Raw genomic sequence first — 18,427 nt, 5'->3', positions numbered from 1 at the left:
GGGCCTTCTCTTTTTTATGGCCTTTCTCTTTTTTCCTCACTTGGGACAATGCTCTAGAAAATGATGATCATCACACTTCTATTTATTTACAAGTCAATGATTACAACTCGATACTAGAACAAAGTATGACTCTATATGAATGCCTCCGGCGGTGTACCGGGATATGCAATGAACCAAAAGTGACATGTATGAAAGGATTATGAATGGTGGCTTTGCCACAAATACTATGTCAACTACATGATCATGCAAAGCAATATGACAATGATGAACATGTCATGATAAATGGAACGGTGGAAAGTTGCATGGCAATATATCTTGGAATGGCTATGGGAATGCCATAATAGGTAGGTATAGCAGTTGTTTTGAGGAAGGTATAAGGAGATTTATGTGTGAAAGAGCGTATCATATCACGGGGTTTGAATTCACCAGCGAAGTTTGCACCAACTCTCAATGTGACAAAGGGCAATGCACGGTACCGAAGAGGCTAGGAATTATGGAAAGGTGAGAGTGGGTATAATCCATGGACTCAACATTAGTCATAAAGAACTCACATACTTACTGCAAAAATCTACAAGTCATCAAAAACCAAGCACTACGTGCATGCTCCTAGGGGGGTAGATTTGTAGGAAAAGACCATCGCTCGTCCCCGACCGCCACTCATAAGGAGGACAATCAAAGAACACCTCATGTTTCAAATTTGTTACATAACGTTTACCATACGTGCATGCTACAGGACTTGCAAACTTCAACACAAGTATTTTTCAAATTCAAAACTACTCAACTAGCACAACTTTGATATCACTAGCTCCATGTCACAAAACAATCATCAAGCATCAAACTTCTCTTAGTATTCAACACACTCATAAGAAAGTTTTTACTAGTCTTAAATACCTAGTATATTAGGATTATTTAAGTAAATTACCATGCTATTTAAGACTCTCAAAATATTCTAAGTGAAGCATGACAGAATAATAGTTTCTATAAAACAGAACCATCACCGTGCTCTAAAAGATATAAGTGAAGTACTAGAGCAAAAACTATATAACTCAAAAGATATAAGTGAAGCACATAGAGTATTCTAATAATTTCTGAATCATGCGTGTGTCTCTCAAAAGGTGTGTACATCAAGGATGATTGTGGTAAACTAAAAAGAAAAGACTCAGACATACAAGACGCTCCAAGCAAAACACATATCATGTGGTGAATAAAAATATAGCTCCAAGTAAAGTTACCGATGGAAGTAGACGAAAGAGGGAATGCCTTCCGGGGCATCCCCAAGCTTTGGCTTTTAGGTGTCCTTAGATTATCTTGGGGTGACATGGGCATCCCCATGCTTAGGCTCTTTCCACTCCTCGTTCCATAATCCATCAAATCTTTCACCCAAAACTTGAAAACTTAACAACACAAAACTTAACAGAAAATCGCGTGAGCTCCTTTAGCAAAAGAAAACAAATCACCACTTCAATGTACTGTAATGAACTCATTCTTTATTTATATTGGTGTTAAAACTACTGTATTCCAACTTCTCTATGGTTTATAAAATATATTACTAGCCATAGATTCATCAAAATAAGCAAACAACACACGAAAAACAGAATAGTCTGTAGTAATCTGTAACTAACACAAGATCTGGAACCCCAAAAATTCTAAAATAAATTGCTGGACGTGAGGAATTTATCTATTAATCATCTTCTAAAATAATTAACTAAATAGCACTTTCCAAATAAAAATTGCAGCAATTCTCGTGAGCGCTAAAGTTTCTGTTTTTTACAGCAAGATTACAAAGACTTTCCCCAAGTCTTCCCAACGGTTCTACTTGGCACAAACAATAATTAAACACAAAAAACACAACCAAAACAGAGGCTAGATAAACTATTTATTAAATAACAGCAAGTAAAAATATTGGGTTGTCTCCCAACAAGCGCTTTTCTTTAAAGCCTTATAGCTAGGCATAAGATTTCAACGATGCTCACATGAAAGACAAGAATTGAAGCAGAAAGAGAGCATCATAAAACACGTGACAAACACATCTAAGTTTAACATAATTCCTATGCATAGGCATCTTATAGGCAAACAAATTATCAAGGCAAGCAAAAACTAGCATATGTAAGAAAGCGGAAAGAAACAGTAGCAATCTCAACATAACGAGAGGTAATTTAGTAACATGAATATTTCTACCACCATATTTTCCTCTCTCATAATAATTACATGTAGGATCATAAGAAAATTCAACAAAATAGCTATCACATAAAATATTTTCAACACGATCCACATGCATGCAAACTTGACACTCTTCCAAAATAGTGGGATTAACATTAACTAAAGTCATGACTTCTCCAAACCCACTTTTATCAAAATTTTCATAAGATTGAAAATTCTCCAAATATGTGGGATCTGAAGTTGACACTCTTCCAAACCCACTTTCAATAACATTGCAAACACTATTATCAATCTCATATTCATCATGGGTCTTAAATAAAATTTTAAGATCAAAAGAAGAATCAACCCAACCATGATCATTGCAACAAGTAGTAGACATAGAAAAACTAGCATCCCCAAGCTTAGGGTTTTGCATATTATAAGCACAATTGACATTAATAGAATTTATGCTATCATCATTGCAATCATGCTTTTTATTCAAAGATTCATCGTGAATCACTCCATAAAGTACTTTATCACAACTAGAAAAAGAGCTCGTGCGTTGCAACGGGAGAGAAAACATAACACACGCTCTTAACTCAACAACCATCACTCAAGACCACAATAGGTCCATCTCCTTTATTTTTGCGAGGCATCATATTTGTGTTGCCGCTTATCCTCCTTCTCACCCTCGCCGGCGATGGTCTCGGTGTTCACACAAAACAACAAAAAACGTGTGTTGAATATGGTTAATCCTAAGGCGCCTCTCTCTCCCTCTCTCTCCTCCCTCTCTCTCTCTCTCGCTTTCTCTCACTCTCGCGATGAGAAATCTGTTGTTTTCCCCTGCGACATTTTTCAGAGGTAAGAATGTGTAGTTATCGATGTTTTCTTTTCCATATATGGTTATAGTGGGGTGTTTATTTGCAACCCGGATCGCCGCTGGTATGAAAAAAACAAATCTTGCGCTATAAATTATAAGTTTGCTTCCATAACAATATCTTAAAAATATTTAATAGGTAAAATTAATATCATATATAGATTCCTCACATTTTTCTAATAAAATTTCATATATAATATGTTAAGATCAAAGTTACGGTTTAAAAGATACATGTAATTTAGAAAATCATTTGGTTTGACTCAAATATATTTCAAAATAATATTTAAAAATACTTAATAGATAAAAATAATCTCATACTCATATTCTACATATTTTTCTAATCAAATTTCATATATAAGATGTTCAAATCGGAGTTACGGTTTAAAAGATATGGATGATTTTAATAAGCATTTGTTTGACTTAAATATGATCCGCAGATGAATTATCTAAAACATCAGGGGGGGTTTCAAAAAAGTAAATAACGGTTCGGGTGTGACTTAAATCCGGACGGCGGGTTCATTTCAAGAAAAGACAGGGATTTTGTGTAAAATACGAAAATAATGATTCGTTTTAATTTAAAACAGGACTGCGGGTTGAATTTTCTGAAATAGAGGGACTTTTCTGAAAGATGCCATGACGGACGAAAGAAACCCAATTTGCTTTATTATTAGGTAAAGATTTTCAGATTCATAAATTTCAAGAAAAACTTCATAAAGATAATCTAGTGCACAAAACTCACTAGCAATTGGTTCATCATAATTTGATCTCTTAAAAAGATTAGCAAGCGGATGGGGATCCATACACGTTTAGGTTCACTGTTTAGTAATAAATAAACAACTATTCCAACCAAATGAGCAAACGAGCCAAGTGAGACATCAAAGCAAATGGAAAGACGAGCAGAAGAAGGGCAAATAAAATGGCAAGGGTGAAGTGGGGGAGAGGAAAATGAGAGGCAAATGGCTAATAATGTAATGCGGGAGATAAGGGTTTGTGATGGGTACTTGGTATGTCCTGACTTGCAATGGCGCCACAAGTGACTCGTTGTCGGGAGCCAAATCTTGGCTTGTCTTGCGCGAACCTCCCCGGCAACGGCGCCAGAAATCCTTCTTGCTACCTCTTGAGCACTTGCGTTGGTTTTCCCTTGAAGAGGAAAGGGTGATGCAGCAAAGTAGCGTAAGTATTTCCCTCAGTTTTTGAGAACCAAGGTATCAATCCAGTAGGAGGCCACGCACGAGTCCCTCGCACCTACACAAACAAATGAGTCCTCGCAACCAACGCGATAAGGGGTTGTCAATCCCTACACGGTCACTTACGAGAGTGAGATCTGATAGATATGATAAGATAATATTTTTGGTATTTTTTTATGATAAAGAGAAACAAAAGATGCAAAGTAAAGTAAATGGCAAAGGAAATAATTAAGTATTGGAAGATTAATATGATGGAAGATAGACCCGGGGGCCATAGGTTTCACTAGTGGCTTCTCTCAAGAGCATAAGTATTTACGGTGGGTGAAGAAATTACTGTTGAGCAATTGACAGAATTGAGCATAGTTATGAGAATATCTAGGTATGATCATGTATAGAGGCATCACGTCCGAGACAAGTAGACCGACTCCTGCCTGCATCTACTACTATTACTCCACACAACGACCGCTATCCAGCATGCATATAGAGTATTAAGTTCAAGAGAACAGAGTAATGTTTTAAGCAAGATGACATGATGTAGAGGGATAAACTCATGCAATATGATATAAACCCCATCTTGTTATCCTCGATGGCAATAATACAATATGTGCCTTGCTGCCCCTACTGTCACTGGGAAAGGACACCGCAAGATTGAACCCAAAGTTAAGCACTTCTTGCTACCTCTTGAGCACTGTGTTGGTTTTCCCCGAAGAGGAAAGGATGATGCAGCAAAGTAGCTTAAGTATTTCCCTCAGTTTTTGAGAACCAAGGTATCAATCCAAAGACATGTTTATCCCTACAAAATCATATAGTTTAGTCATGTTTCATTTTCGTCACACAAGAATGCTGTCATCATGCACAACCCCGATGACAAGCCAAGCAATTGTTTCATACTTTAGTAATCTCAAACCTATAAACTGTCACGCAATATATGAGCGCGAGCCATGGACATAGCACTATGGATGGAATAGAATATAATGAGGGGGGTTATGTGGAGAAGACAAAAAAGGAGAAATTCTCTCATCAACGAGGCTAATCAATGGGCTATGGAGATGCCCACCGATTGATGTTAATGCAAGGAGTAGGGATTGCCATGCAACGGATGCACTAGAGCGATAAATGTATGAAAGCTCAACAAAAGAAACTAGTGGGTGTGCATCCAACTTGCTTGCTTACGAAGACCTAGGGCACTTGAGGAGGCCCATTGTTGGAATATACAAGCCAAGTTCTATAATGAAAAATTCCCACTAGTATATGAAAGTGACAAAACAAGAGACTATCTAACATGATGATTAAGGTGCTACTTTGAAGCACAAGACTAGAACAATACTAGAACAATAAATGACTCTATATGAATGCCTCCGACCGTGTACCGGGATATGCAATGGACCAAGAGTGACATGTATGAAAGAATTATGAACGGTGGCTTTGCCACAAATACTATGTCAACTACATGATCATGCTAAGCAATATGACAGTAATGAATGTGTCATGATGAATGGAATGATGGAAAGTTTCATGGCAATATATGTCGGAATGGCTATGGAAATGCCATAATAGGTAGGTATGGTGGCTGTTTTGAGGAAGATATAAGGAGGTTTATGTGTGAAAGAGCGTATCATATCACGCGGTTTGGATGCACCGACTAAGTTTGTCGCCAACTCTCAATGTGAGAAAGGGCAATGCACGGTACCGAAGAGGCTAGCAAGGATGGAAGGGTGAGAGTGCGTATAATCCATAGACTCAACATTAGTCATAAAGAACTCAGATACTTATTGCAAAAATCTACAAGTCATCAAAAACCTCGGTACTACGCGCATCCTCCTAAGGGATAGATTGGTAGGAAAAGACCATCGCTCATCCCCGACCGCCACTCATAAGGAAGACAATCAAATAACACCTCATGTTTTAAATTTGTTGCATAACGTTTACCATACATGCATGCTACAGGACTTGCAAACTTCAACACAAGTATTTCTCAATTTCACAACTACTCAACTAGCACGACTTTGATATTATTACCTCCATATCTCAAAACAATCATCAAGCATCAAACTTCTCTTAGTATTCAAAACACTCTTATGAAAATTTTACTAAATTTGAATACCTAGCATATTAGGATTTTAAGCAAATAACCATGCTATTAAGACTCAAAATAATCTAAGTGAAGCATGAGAGATCAATAGTTTCTATAAAACAAATCTACCACCGTGCTCTAAAAGATGTAAGTGAAGTACTAGAGCAAAACTATATAACTGAAAAGATATAAGCGAAGCACATAGAGTATTCTAACAAATTCCAAATCATGTATGGCTCTCTCAAAAGGTGTGTACAACAAGGATGATTGTGGTAAACTAAAAAGCAAAGACTCAATTAATACAAGACGCTCCAAGCAAAACACATATCATGTGGCGAATAAAAATATAGCTCCAAGTAAAGTTACCGATAGAAGTAGACGAAAGAGGGGATGCCTTCCGTGGCATCCCCAAGCTTTGGCTTTTAGGTGTCCTTAGATTATCTTGGGGGTACCATGGGCATCCCCAAGCTTAGGCTCTTGCCACTCCTTGTTCCATAATCCATCAAATCTTTACCCAAAACTTGAAAACTCCACAACACAAAACTTAAAGTAGAAAATCTCGTGAGCTCCGTTAGCGAAAGAAAATAAAAGACCACTTCAAGGTAGTGTAATGAACTCATTCCTTATTTATATTGGTGTTATACCTACTGTATTCCAACTTCTCTATGGTTTATAAATTATTTTACTAGCCATTGATTCATCAAAATAAGCAAACAATACACGAAAAACAGAATCTGTCAAAAACAGAACAGTCAGTAGTAATCTGTAGCTAGCGCAAGATCTGGAACCCCAACAATTCTAAAATAGATTGCTGGATGTGAGTAATTTATCTATTAATCATATTCAAAAATAATTAACAAAATATCACTTTTCAAATAAAAATGACAGCAGTTCTCGTGAGCGCTAAAGTTTCTGTTTTTTACAGCAAGTTCAACAAGACTTTCCCCAAGTCTTCCCAACAGTTCTACTTGGCACAAACACTAAATAAACACAAGAAACACAACCAAAACAGAGTCTAGATATATTATTTATTACTAAACATGAGCAAAAATCAAGGAATGAAAATAAAATTGGGTTGCCTCCCAACAAGCGCTATCGTTTAACGCCCCTAGCTAGGCATAACAAGCAAGAATAGATCTAGGTATTGCCATCTTTGGTAGGCAATCCATAAGTGGCTCTCATAATAGATTCATAAGGTAATTTATTTTTCTTTCTAGGAAAGTGTTCCATGCCTTTCCTTAATGTAAATTGGAATCTAATATTTCCTTCCTTCATATCAATAATTGCACCAATCGTTCTAAGGAAAGGTCTACCAAGAATAATAGGACATGAAGGATTGCAATCTATGTCAAGAACAATGAAATCTACGGGCACATAATTCCTATTTGCAACAATAATAACATCATTAATTCTTCGCATAGGTTTCTTAATAGTGGAATCCGCAAGGTGCAAGTTTAAAGACCAATCATCAAAATCACGGAAACCTAACAAATCACACAAAGTATTTGGAATCGTGGAAACACTAGCACCCAAATCACATAAAGCATAGCATTCATGATCTTTAATTTTAATTTTAATAGTTGGTTCCCACTCATCATAAAGTTTTCTAGGGATAGAAACTTCCAATTCAAGTTTTTCTTCATAAGATTGCATCAAGGCATCAATGATATGTTTAGTAAACGCTTTATTTTGACTATAGGAGTGAGGAGGATTTAGCACGGATTGCAACAAGGAAATACAATCAATAAAAGAGCAATTTTCATAGTTAAATTCCTTCAAATCCATAATAGTGGGTTTAGCAACATCTAGGGTTTTAATTTCTTCAATCCAACTTTTATCAATTTTAGCATCAAGATCAACAAATTCCGAATTCTTGGAACGCCTTCTAGGTAAAGGTGGATCATATTCAGTCCAATCATTATCATGATTAATATTGCAAAACAAAGATTTAATAGGGGACACATCAATAAATTTTAGATCTTCATCTTTATTTTCATAGGAACTAGAAGAACACGCTCTTATAAAGGCATCATTCTTAGCACGCATCCTAGCGGTTCTTTCTTTGCACTCATCAATGGAAATTCTCATGGCTTTGAGAGACTCATTGATATCATGCTTAGGTGGAATAGATCAAATTTCAAATAATCAACATCAAGATAAATTCTATCAACGTTCCTAGCTAAATCATCAATCTTAAGGAATTTTTCTTCAATCAAAGCATTAAAATTCTTTTGCGGAGTAATAAATTCTTTAATATTAGATTCAAAATCAGAGGGCATCTTATTATAATTTCCATAAGAATTGTTGTAGGAATTACTGTTGGTGTCAAAACCGGTGGATCTCGGATAGGGGGTCCCGAACTGTGCGTCTAGGCCGGATGGTAACAGGAGGCAAGGGACACGAAGTTTTACCCAGGTTCGGGCCCTCTTGATGGAGGTAAAACCCTATGTCCTGCTTGATTAATATTGATGATTTGGGTAGTACAAGAGTAGATCTACCACGAGATCGGAGAGGCTAAACCCTAGAAGCTAGCCTATGGTATGATTGTTGTTCTATATGTTGTCCTACGGACTAAAACCCTCTGGTTTATATAGACACCGGAGAGGGTTAGGGTTACACAAAGTCGGTTACGATGGTAGGAGATCTACATATCGGTATCGCCAAGCTTGCCTTCCACGCCAAGGAAAGTCCCTTCTGGACACGGGACGAAGTCTTCAATCTTGTATCTTCATAGTTCAGGAGTCCGGCTGAAGGTATAGTCCGGCCATCCAGACACCCCCTAATCCAGGACTCCCTCAGTAGCCCCTAAACTAGGATTTAATGACGACGAGTCTGGCGCGCAGATTGTCTTTGGCATTGCAAGGCGGGTTCCTCCTCCAAGTACTTCATAGAAGATTTTGAACACAAAGATAGTGTCTGGCTCTGCAAAATAAGTTTCCACATATTGCCATAGAGAGAATAATATCTACACAAATCTAATCTACTGACGTATTCTGTAGCGTGACACACCACGGCCAAGCCTTTATCCGAATCGTTTTATTACCCACCTCAGCCCGTCATGCGAGGCGGTTTCCATGGCACGTCTTGTTAAAGCAGAGATCGTGTCCCGTTATTCCGGGATTCTCATCAATACGGGCGTGGGTAACCCAACCGCTTCTAGGACTCCTAGACTGTAGGCAAGTCCAAACGGCCACTTAGAGCACGCTTGATATTCACCCTCTTTATAAAGGGACAAGTCTTTTATTTTTTTCCCTCCCGTGCTCAATCGAATCCTTCCCCCAACTCAAGCTCAAACACCCAAAGTTCAGGTCAGGTGCTCCAAACCTTCAGTCATGTCCGGATCTAGCCTTCAAGGCCGATGGGTGCCTTCCTCCATCACGGAAGAAGACATCAAAAAGTTGAGGGAGGCCAGATATCTGACCGCCGAGATTTTGCATCGGCTGCCTGCCCCGAGGGCAGGCCGTCCCCTCCCCCGAACCCAACGAGAACGTCGTGTTCGTCTCCCACTTCCTCCGAGGTCTAGGCCTTGCTCTGGATCCTTTCGTCAGGGGTTTGATGTTTTATTACGGGCTAGATTTCCATTATCTAGCTCCGGACTCCTTTCTCCATATCACGACATTTATTGTCGTGTGTGAGGCCTTCCTCCGGGTTACCCCTCACTTTGGCGTGTGGCTCAAGACCTTTGAAGTAAAGCCAAAGATGATCGAGGGGCAACATGCGGCGTGTGGAGGTGCCTCAATATGCAAGATGACGGGAGCTCCATGGCCCAAAGGTTCCATTCCAGAGGTGTCTGAATTGTGGCAACAGGAGTGGTTCTACATCACGGCTCCTAGAAGTGCCAAGTGGGCGGCCGCCCCAGTTTTCCGCTCGGGCCGTCCACCACAACTGATGTCATGGATCAGCAGAGGTCTGAGCTGGGGTCCAGCCAAGGACGTGCCTATACTGCAAAGCCGCATTCGAGATCTCTTCAATGGAGATTTTAGTTTGGTTGCGGTAATACAAGTTATGCTGGTTCGTCAAGTCCAGCCTTGCAAACGCCGGCCCCTTCGCTTGTGGGAGTTCAATCCCGAGGGACCGCGTGTCATTCAAAATTTCCTCGGCCTGACGCACGAGGAGATGTATAAGTCATTCTTCGGACCTCGGGTAGAGTGTCCGGAAATCACCGAGGACGTGGGCGTGAGCAGTAACCGCGCCGCCGAACAGGTAAGGAATCTTCCGGCCGAACATACTATCTCTCATTTGTTACGAAGTTATTTCTGAGAGTTCGCTTTTTGACCAGGACTGGCTAACAAAGGCGAAGTTGATTCGGTGTTCGGCCCCCCTCCCTGAGGGTTTGGACAATCCGGTATTGGAAAAGATGCTCTAGGTCGCACCTTGCCCGGAGCCCTTGAAGGAAGATACTGGGGAGGATAATACGGGCGGATGCGGGCCCCCAACGCTGCCCATTCTAACCGAGGGAGCGAGCGTCTCCATGAAGGAAGACGACCGGAGGAGGAAAAGGACTGCGCCCAGGGATTCAGAAGGCGAAGCTTCCAAATGGGAGAAGAAGTCTCTCACAGAGGGTCCTACCTTGGGGGCTGCTTTTGCCGCACAAAGTCCGCGGGGGGATCAATTCTCCAGCGAGTCGTAAGTGACCCGAAATACTTTAATAGTACAGGTATGCCATCTTTTTCTTCTGAGAAAATAACCACCGCATATATCTTTGCAGTTCGGGCCTTAGCCCCTCTCAAATGAGCTCGTCTTCGGGGGATCTTTTTCCATAGATGATGGAGAGCGAAACGCCTCCTCCGGACTCCTCCGCTCCGGAAGCGGGCGATCCCAAAGTGTCGTCGCGGAGGGCCTCTCCGAGTCCGGTGAGGCCAGAAGATAATCCAATTGACCCCCGAAGCTCCCAGTGTCCGGCTCCCAAAGAGAGCGGACAAAAGAGTCCGGCACCGTCTGGTGTGCGATCGGATGTTCTGAGGGAGTTGGTGGGGCAAGCGGCCATCTCGGATGAACACCGTTTGCTGATGAATACGGTGATGGAGAGAATCTTGTCCGCCGAAAGCGGATTGCATGAAGCCTTTTTGAGTCTACTGACAGGCTTTGAGGTACGTAAAATAATGTATGATAGTCCTGCACATGCTAGGTGTGCCCTGTGTAGATAGTAGCCCCTGAGACTCTGGTTGTCGTCGGAAACGACGACGAACAGAGGATCATATTCCCAGGTAATAACCATACTGCCTCTATGTGCAGGTGATGGAAGCTCCAGTGGCTGGCCGGACTAGCGAGTTTGCCCATTTAAAATGGCAGTTGGATGCGGCAGACGCCGACATCGAGCTTGTTAGCAAAAGGCTTGACGAGGCACAGGGTAAGTGTCATTATCTGGTGAACGCCACATAGTAAGAGCAGCATGATGCCAGTATCTTTAATATGTTGTGACTGCAGATGGAGCTGCCACTGTTGAAGCCTTGCGGGCAGAACTTGCCCGAGCCAAGGAACAAGCGAGGTTTGATAATGCGGCTGCTTTGAAGGCGGCCGAAGAGTTGAAAGCCGAGAAGGCCGCGCATGGCGAGAGCTGAGATAAGATGGCCAAGATGGCCATAGAATTAAAAGACGCCGCCGGCCGTTGCCGGGTTCTTGAAAAGGAAAACCTAGCGAAGGCATCGAACCTTGAGAAGGCTGCTGCGACGAGAAAAGATCTTCGCTTTGTGATGAGGGCGAAGAAGGAGGAGCTGCGGGAAGCCGGGGATATTTTAGCCGGGAAATCCTTTATGTTGCGGAGGAAGTTCGGAGATCCACGGTATGCCTCTCTAGATCGGCTGTGGAGTTCGGAGGATGTGTATATGGATTTGGCGGCGAGCACTGCCGATGCGGCCAAGTACTTCCAGGGTCAGACGGACCGTGAAGTGGACCAGCTTTTTTGGACACAATTCCATTCTCCCGAGCGTCCGCTTTCATTGACTGACCAATTAGCCGAATGGGCCGAACTGAATAGGTTGTCCGGACTCGCCATGAGGTCTGTTGTGGATCAGTTATGGCCGGAAAGGCCAAAACCGAACAGCTATTTCAGCTTGGTGCAGCAGTTCCTTGACGTGGTGCCGCGCATTAATGCGATGAAGAGGTCGGCGTGCATAGAGGGCGCACGGATGGCCTTTGCCCGTATTAAAGCATGCTGGGCGGAGATGGATGCTACCACTGTTGCAGCTCGGGATTCGGCCATAGGTCGAATGGCTGCTGAGCACTACTTTGAATAAGTTCTTGAGGGTGCTCGTTTAATAGAGACCCGGTGCTCAAAAAATATTATGTTTGAGTGATATGTAATCTCATTGTAAGCGAAATGCTTTTATAAATTTTTATAAGGCTATTTTTATACTTTTGCCTGAAAGTAATATGATGCCTCCTGGGCGGCCGTTTATGTATACATGTGTATAACCTAAAAGATTGCAGCCGTCGGCTTCAACCCCCACGCATATAATGCGGAGGTGCTCACAAAAAAACACGCGTTCACACTTAACCCAACATCTTGGTCCTATTAAGGAGGTGATAGCGGAGCGAGCGAGGCAACCGGACTATAATGCTTTAGCACTTTCACTTAGCCATAGGAGTTTGACAGTGGGGCTACTAGATAGCCCCTGGTGGCTCCGCACTCTCCCGATCCCGAGGTGTGTACATGCCTGGCTGGAAAACGGCCCTTCGTTAAGGCGGAGGAATTCTAACATTCCAACAGGTCATCGAGTGGTTGACCAGTCTCATGCTATATCATGACAGTCAGTCTTCGGCTTTCTCTACTGAGGTGCTCGTCCGGATGAATTAGGGCACAATCGCAGTAGTTCTCCTGGTGTTACCTTAGCCGGTAAAGCGGAACGTAAGGCACCAAAACACAGGAGCCGGTTAAACCCAACATTTGACCAAAGATAATGATTCGGAGGTGATGCATATAAGGCCAAACTCGCGACGCCGAACACTCCCTAAGGTATTCGGTCTTTATGGTATAAACCGGGCCTAAATAATGGCCTTTGTAAGAAGCCCCTTGTGTCCAGGTACGTGCATTGTTCTGGCTGGCCACATGCTAAGACGTCAGCATCCTTCTCAACGGTGGATATGTATCAACAAGAGACAGTAAAAAAGGTTTACGCAGGGTCTTAATCTAAAAAGAATCCTTGGAGCGGGTCCCTGCTGCACGTCTGCGCCTGTGTCTCCATTGTGCCATATCCTGGACAGGTGTAGCACGATGATCGTCTGTAAAAGAGAGGAATTTGGGTGAAAAAGTTGTCGTGCAAAAAGATAGTTTTTAAAGAAACCATGTATAATTCAAGATGGGAAGAAATTGCCACTTGTCTGCGCGCGTTGAGCCCCTTGTATGGACAAATAGGGGTGTGACCATTTATTCGGTATAAATAGCGGCGCCGGACTTGATTAGTTGTGTCTGAGGTCTTGACGACCTATTGGATGCTTTCACTGGTCCGGGCGCCTTTAGTGTGCAGCTGCCAAGGCAGCCGCACTCTCTTCAGCGCGCAGAGATCGCTTGATATTTCCGTTCACTGCAATGATGCCACGTGGACCGGGCATCTTGAGTGTGACGGAGGCGTAGTGTGGTATTGCATTAAAGTGAGCGAAAGCTCCGCGTCCGAGCAGTGCTTGATAGCCACTTTCGAACGGAGCGATGTGGAAGGTTAAATGCTCGTGACGGAAGTTATCGGGGGAGCCGAATATAACTTGTAGTAGGAGGGAGCCCGTACAACGAGCCCCTGGGCCTGGCGTTACTCCTTTAAAGGTAGTATTGCTATGGCGAATTTTTGTTGGGTCTAACCCCATCCCGTGGATTGTATCCTGATATATTAGGTTTAGATTGCTGCCACCGTCCATCAAGACTCGTGTGAAGTGATATCCTACAATTACTGGGTCTAATACCAGGGCAGCCCATCCTGCGCGTCGGATACTTGCTGAGTAATCGCGATGGTCGAAAGTGATCGGTTGAGACGACCAGTGGCAGGACATCGCGGTGACAGGCACTTGGGTATATTTTCCTAGGAGTGCCGCATTGTTTTTTCCCTTGATCATGTGTAACACGTTTACTATTTTGACTTCTAGTGGAAATTTCTTTTGTTCCCTAGTGTCTTGCTTGGGAGGCTCGTCCTCGTCTTCACTTGGTGTATCCTCCCCCTTGTGTACGGCGTTGAGCTTGCCGGACTGCTTGAAGACCCAACATTCTCTGTGGGTATGATTAGCAGGCTTACCAGGGGTACTATGGATCTGACATACTTGGTCCAGAATTTTGTTGAGGCTGGACAGTTCATCCCTGGTGCCTTTAGAGGGCGGCTTTTGACCTGGCCGAGAGCTTTTGAATCCGGCGTTTACTGTCGTGCCCTTCGTGTTGTCTTCTTTATTCCGACGTTTGTTATTGCTGTTGCGCCATGATTTCCCGTTTCCATCTCTAACTTCAGATGTACTGGGGTCGCTGGTGCTGCATCTGGCTAGCCAGCTGTCCTCACCTGCGCAAAAGCAGGTCCATGAGGCCTGTTAATGCGGCCATCGTTCTCGGCTTATTTTGGCTGAGGTGTCTGGCGAGCCATTCGTCACGGACGCTATGCTTAAAAGCTGCCAAGGCTTCGGCCTCCGGAGAGTCGATGATCTGGTTCTTTTTAGTAAGAAACCTGTTCCAAAGCTTTCGGGCTGACTCTCCAGGCTGTTGAGTTATATGACTCAAATCGTCCGCATCCGGAGTTCGGACATAAGTCCCTTGAAAATTTGCTCGAAAGGCGTCTTCGAGCTCTTCCCAACTTCCAATGGAGCTTTCGGGGAGGCCTTTAAGCCAGTGACGAGTTGGCCCTTTGAGCTTGAGGGGTAAGTACTTGATGGCGTGGAGATCATCTCCTCGAGCCATATGGATATGAATGATGTAGTCCTCAATCCAGACCCCAGGGTCTGTTGTTCCGTCGTATGTCTCTATGTTTACGGGTTTGAATCCCTCTAGAAATTCATGGTCCAGCACCTCATCGCTGAAACATAGAGGGTGTGCGGCACCCCTGTAGCTGGGTGTACCGCATTGTTCGGATGTTTGTTGTGTTGCATTGTATACTGGGGCGCGCCTGTGTGGTCCATAGATGGATCTTGTTGCACCGTCCTTTGGGTGTGAGCCCTCGCATGGGTCGCGTGTTGTATTGTGAGTGGCGTTGTATGCCGCTCTGTGTTGGTAGAGGGGTCGTCTATCCGGCCAGGTGGCTGCTTTGATATTTGGTTGTGGGGGTCTGAGGCCTCCTCATCGAATTCAGGTAGCAGCTTCCGCTTTGGGTAGCTCTTGGAGGGGCGATTGTCGCCGTACCTCGCTGTTGTGTTGAGTATTTTACTCCATCTGATTTGGAGTGTGTCTTGCGCAGCCTTGATCCTTTGCTTCTGCTTTTTAAGACTCCTCGCGGTGGCAACAAGCCTTTTACGGGCATTCTGCTGCTCCGGGTGCGTGTCCGGCGTTATGTCGTCCGGACCATTATCCTTGATAGAATTTGTTTGTTCGGTTTGATTATCCGGATTGCCGTTGTCCGGCAGCGGTTCGCCCTGCTCCAGCGCTGGGTCTGTGTGATCGTTATTTCTGTCAAGGCGGGATTTGGGGCGGCGCTTGCGTCGCCGCTTTGACTGCTTCTCGAGGGAACAAGCCTTCGGTGCGTCCTTCCGCTCCTCGTCGTCATCTTTTGGTGCGTCCACCATGTATACGTCATATGACGAGGTGGCTTTCCAGGGCCCAATAGGCGCTGGTTCTTCATCGTCTCCTTCATCGGCGTCCATACAGTCGATGTCTTCGGAGTCGAAGTTGAGCATGTCGGTTAAATCGTCGACAGTGGCTACAAAGTGGGTGGTGGGTGGGCTTTGAATTTCTTCATCGTCCGTATCCCAACCTTGCCGACCGTAGTCCGGCCAGGGCTCTCCTGATAAAGAGAGAGACTTTAGTGTCTTCAGAACATCGCCGAAAGGCGAGTGCTGAAAGATGTCCGCAGCAGTAAACTCCATGATCGGCGCCCAATCGGATTCGATCGGCAGGGGCGCGGAGGGTTCGGAGTCCGGAGAGGAGTCCGGCTCCTTGGAGTCACGAGTCTCGCGGAGTGCGGGGCTGGTGTTCAGCTCGATCGTCGTTAGGATCGCAGCCCCCGAGGCGGCGTCCAACCACCCATCCTCGATCCGCACAGTTGGCTCCGAATTAAGGGTCGAAGCCAATGCGGGTGCGGCCTCCAGGGCACTGTTCGGCGGCAGAGCTAGATCATGCTCGTCGTGACAGTGTGGCACGCTCGGCAGTGGCTCAAATCCGTCGAAGATCAAGTCCCCGCGGATGTCAGCCGTGTAGTTTAAACTTCCCAATCTGACTTGACGGCCAGGGGCATAGCTTTCGATCTGCTCCAGATGGCCAAGTGAATTGGCCCGCAGTGCGAAGCCGCCAAAGACGAAGATCTGTCCGGGGAGGAAGGTCTCACCCTGGACTGCATCGCTATTGATGATCGTAGGAGCCATCAAGCCTGACGGCGACGACACAGAGGAACTCTCAATGAAAGCACCAATGTCGATGTCAAAACCGGCGGATCTCGGGTAGGGGGTCCCAAACTGTGCGTCTAGGTCGGATGGTAACAGGAGGCAAGGGACACGAAGTTTTACACAGGTTCGGGCCCTCTTGATGGAGGTAAAACCCTACGTCCTGCTTGATTAATATTGATGATATGGGTAGTACAAGAGTAGATCTACCATGAGATCGGAGAGGCTAAACCGTAGAAGCTAGCCTATGGTATGATTGTTGTTCTATATGTTGTCCTACGGACTAAAACCCTCCGGTTTATATAGACACCGGAGAGGGTTAGGGTTACACAAAGTCGGTTACAATGGTAGGAGATCTACATATCCGTATCGCCAAGCTTGCCTTCCACGCCAAGGAAAGTCCCTTCCGGACACGGGACAAAGTCTTCAATCTTGTATCTTCATAGTCCAGGAGTCTGGCTGAAGGTATAGTCCGGCCATCCGGACACCCCCTAATCCAGGACTCCCTCAATTACCATAATTATTAGAGGGATTACTAGGATAAGGCCTGGGGTTGAAATTTCCTCTATACGCGTTGTTACCAAAATCTTTCTTACCAACAAAATTCACATCCATAAATTCATTATTATTCTCAATCAAAGTATACAAGGGCATATCATTAGGATCAGAAGAAACACTCTTATTAGCAAATAATTTTATAAGTTCATCCATCTTTCCACTCAAAACATTAATTTCTTCTATCGCATGCACCTTTTTATTAGTAGATCTTTCAGTATGCCATTGAGAATAATTGACCATAATATTATCTAGGAGTTTAGTTGCTTCTCCTGAAGTGATTTCCATAAAAGTGCCTCCCGCAGCCGAATCTAAAAGATTTCTAGAAGCAAAATTCAATCCGGCATAAAAATTCTGAACAATCATCCACAAATTTAAACCATGAGTAGGGAAATTACATATCATTAATTTCATTCTCTCCCAACCTTGTGCAACATGTTCATGATCAAGTTGCTTAAAATTCATAATATCGTTTCTAAGAGAGATGATCTTAGCGGGAGGAAAATACTTAGAGATAAAAGCATATTTGCACTTATTCCATGAATCAATACTATTTTTAGGCAAAGACGAAAACCAAGCTTTAGCATGATCTCTAAGAGAAAAAGGAAATAGCTTCAATTTAACAATATCATTATCCACATCTTTCTTCTTTTGAATGTCACACAAATCAACGAAGCTATTTAGATGGGTAGCGGCATCTTCACTAGGAAGGCCGAAAAACGGATCTTTCATGACAAGATTCAGCAAAGCAGTATTAATTTAACAATATCAGTAAGAGGAGCAATCTGAGTGCTAATAAAATCATTGTTGTTGGTATTGGTGAAGTCACACAATTTAGTATTATCTTGATCCATCGTGAAAAGCAAGCAAACTAAAACACAAGCAAACAAAAAGCAAGCGGGCAAAAGCAGGAAAATAGAGAAAGAGAGGGAGGATAGAGAGAGAGGGAGAATAAAACGGCAAGGGTGAAGTGGGGGAGAGGAAAATGAGAGGCAAATGGCAAATAATGTAATGCGGGAGATAAGGGTATGTGATGGGTACTTGGTATGTTGACTTTTGCATAGACCTCCCCGGCAACGGCGCCAGAAATCCTTCTTG

The sequence above is a fragment of the Triticum urartu genome, chromosome 2A, assembly GCF_056163025.1.
Source record: "Triticum urartu cultivar PI428250 chromosome 2A, HENAU_Tu73, whole genome shotgun sequence".
In the NCBI taxonomy this organism is placed as follows: domain Eukaryota; kingdom Viridiplantae; phylum Streptophyta; class Magnoliopsida; order Poales; family Poaceae; genus Triticum; species Triticum urartu.
This window is presented reverse-complemented; position numbering follows the sequence as displayed.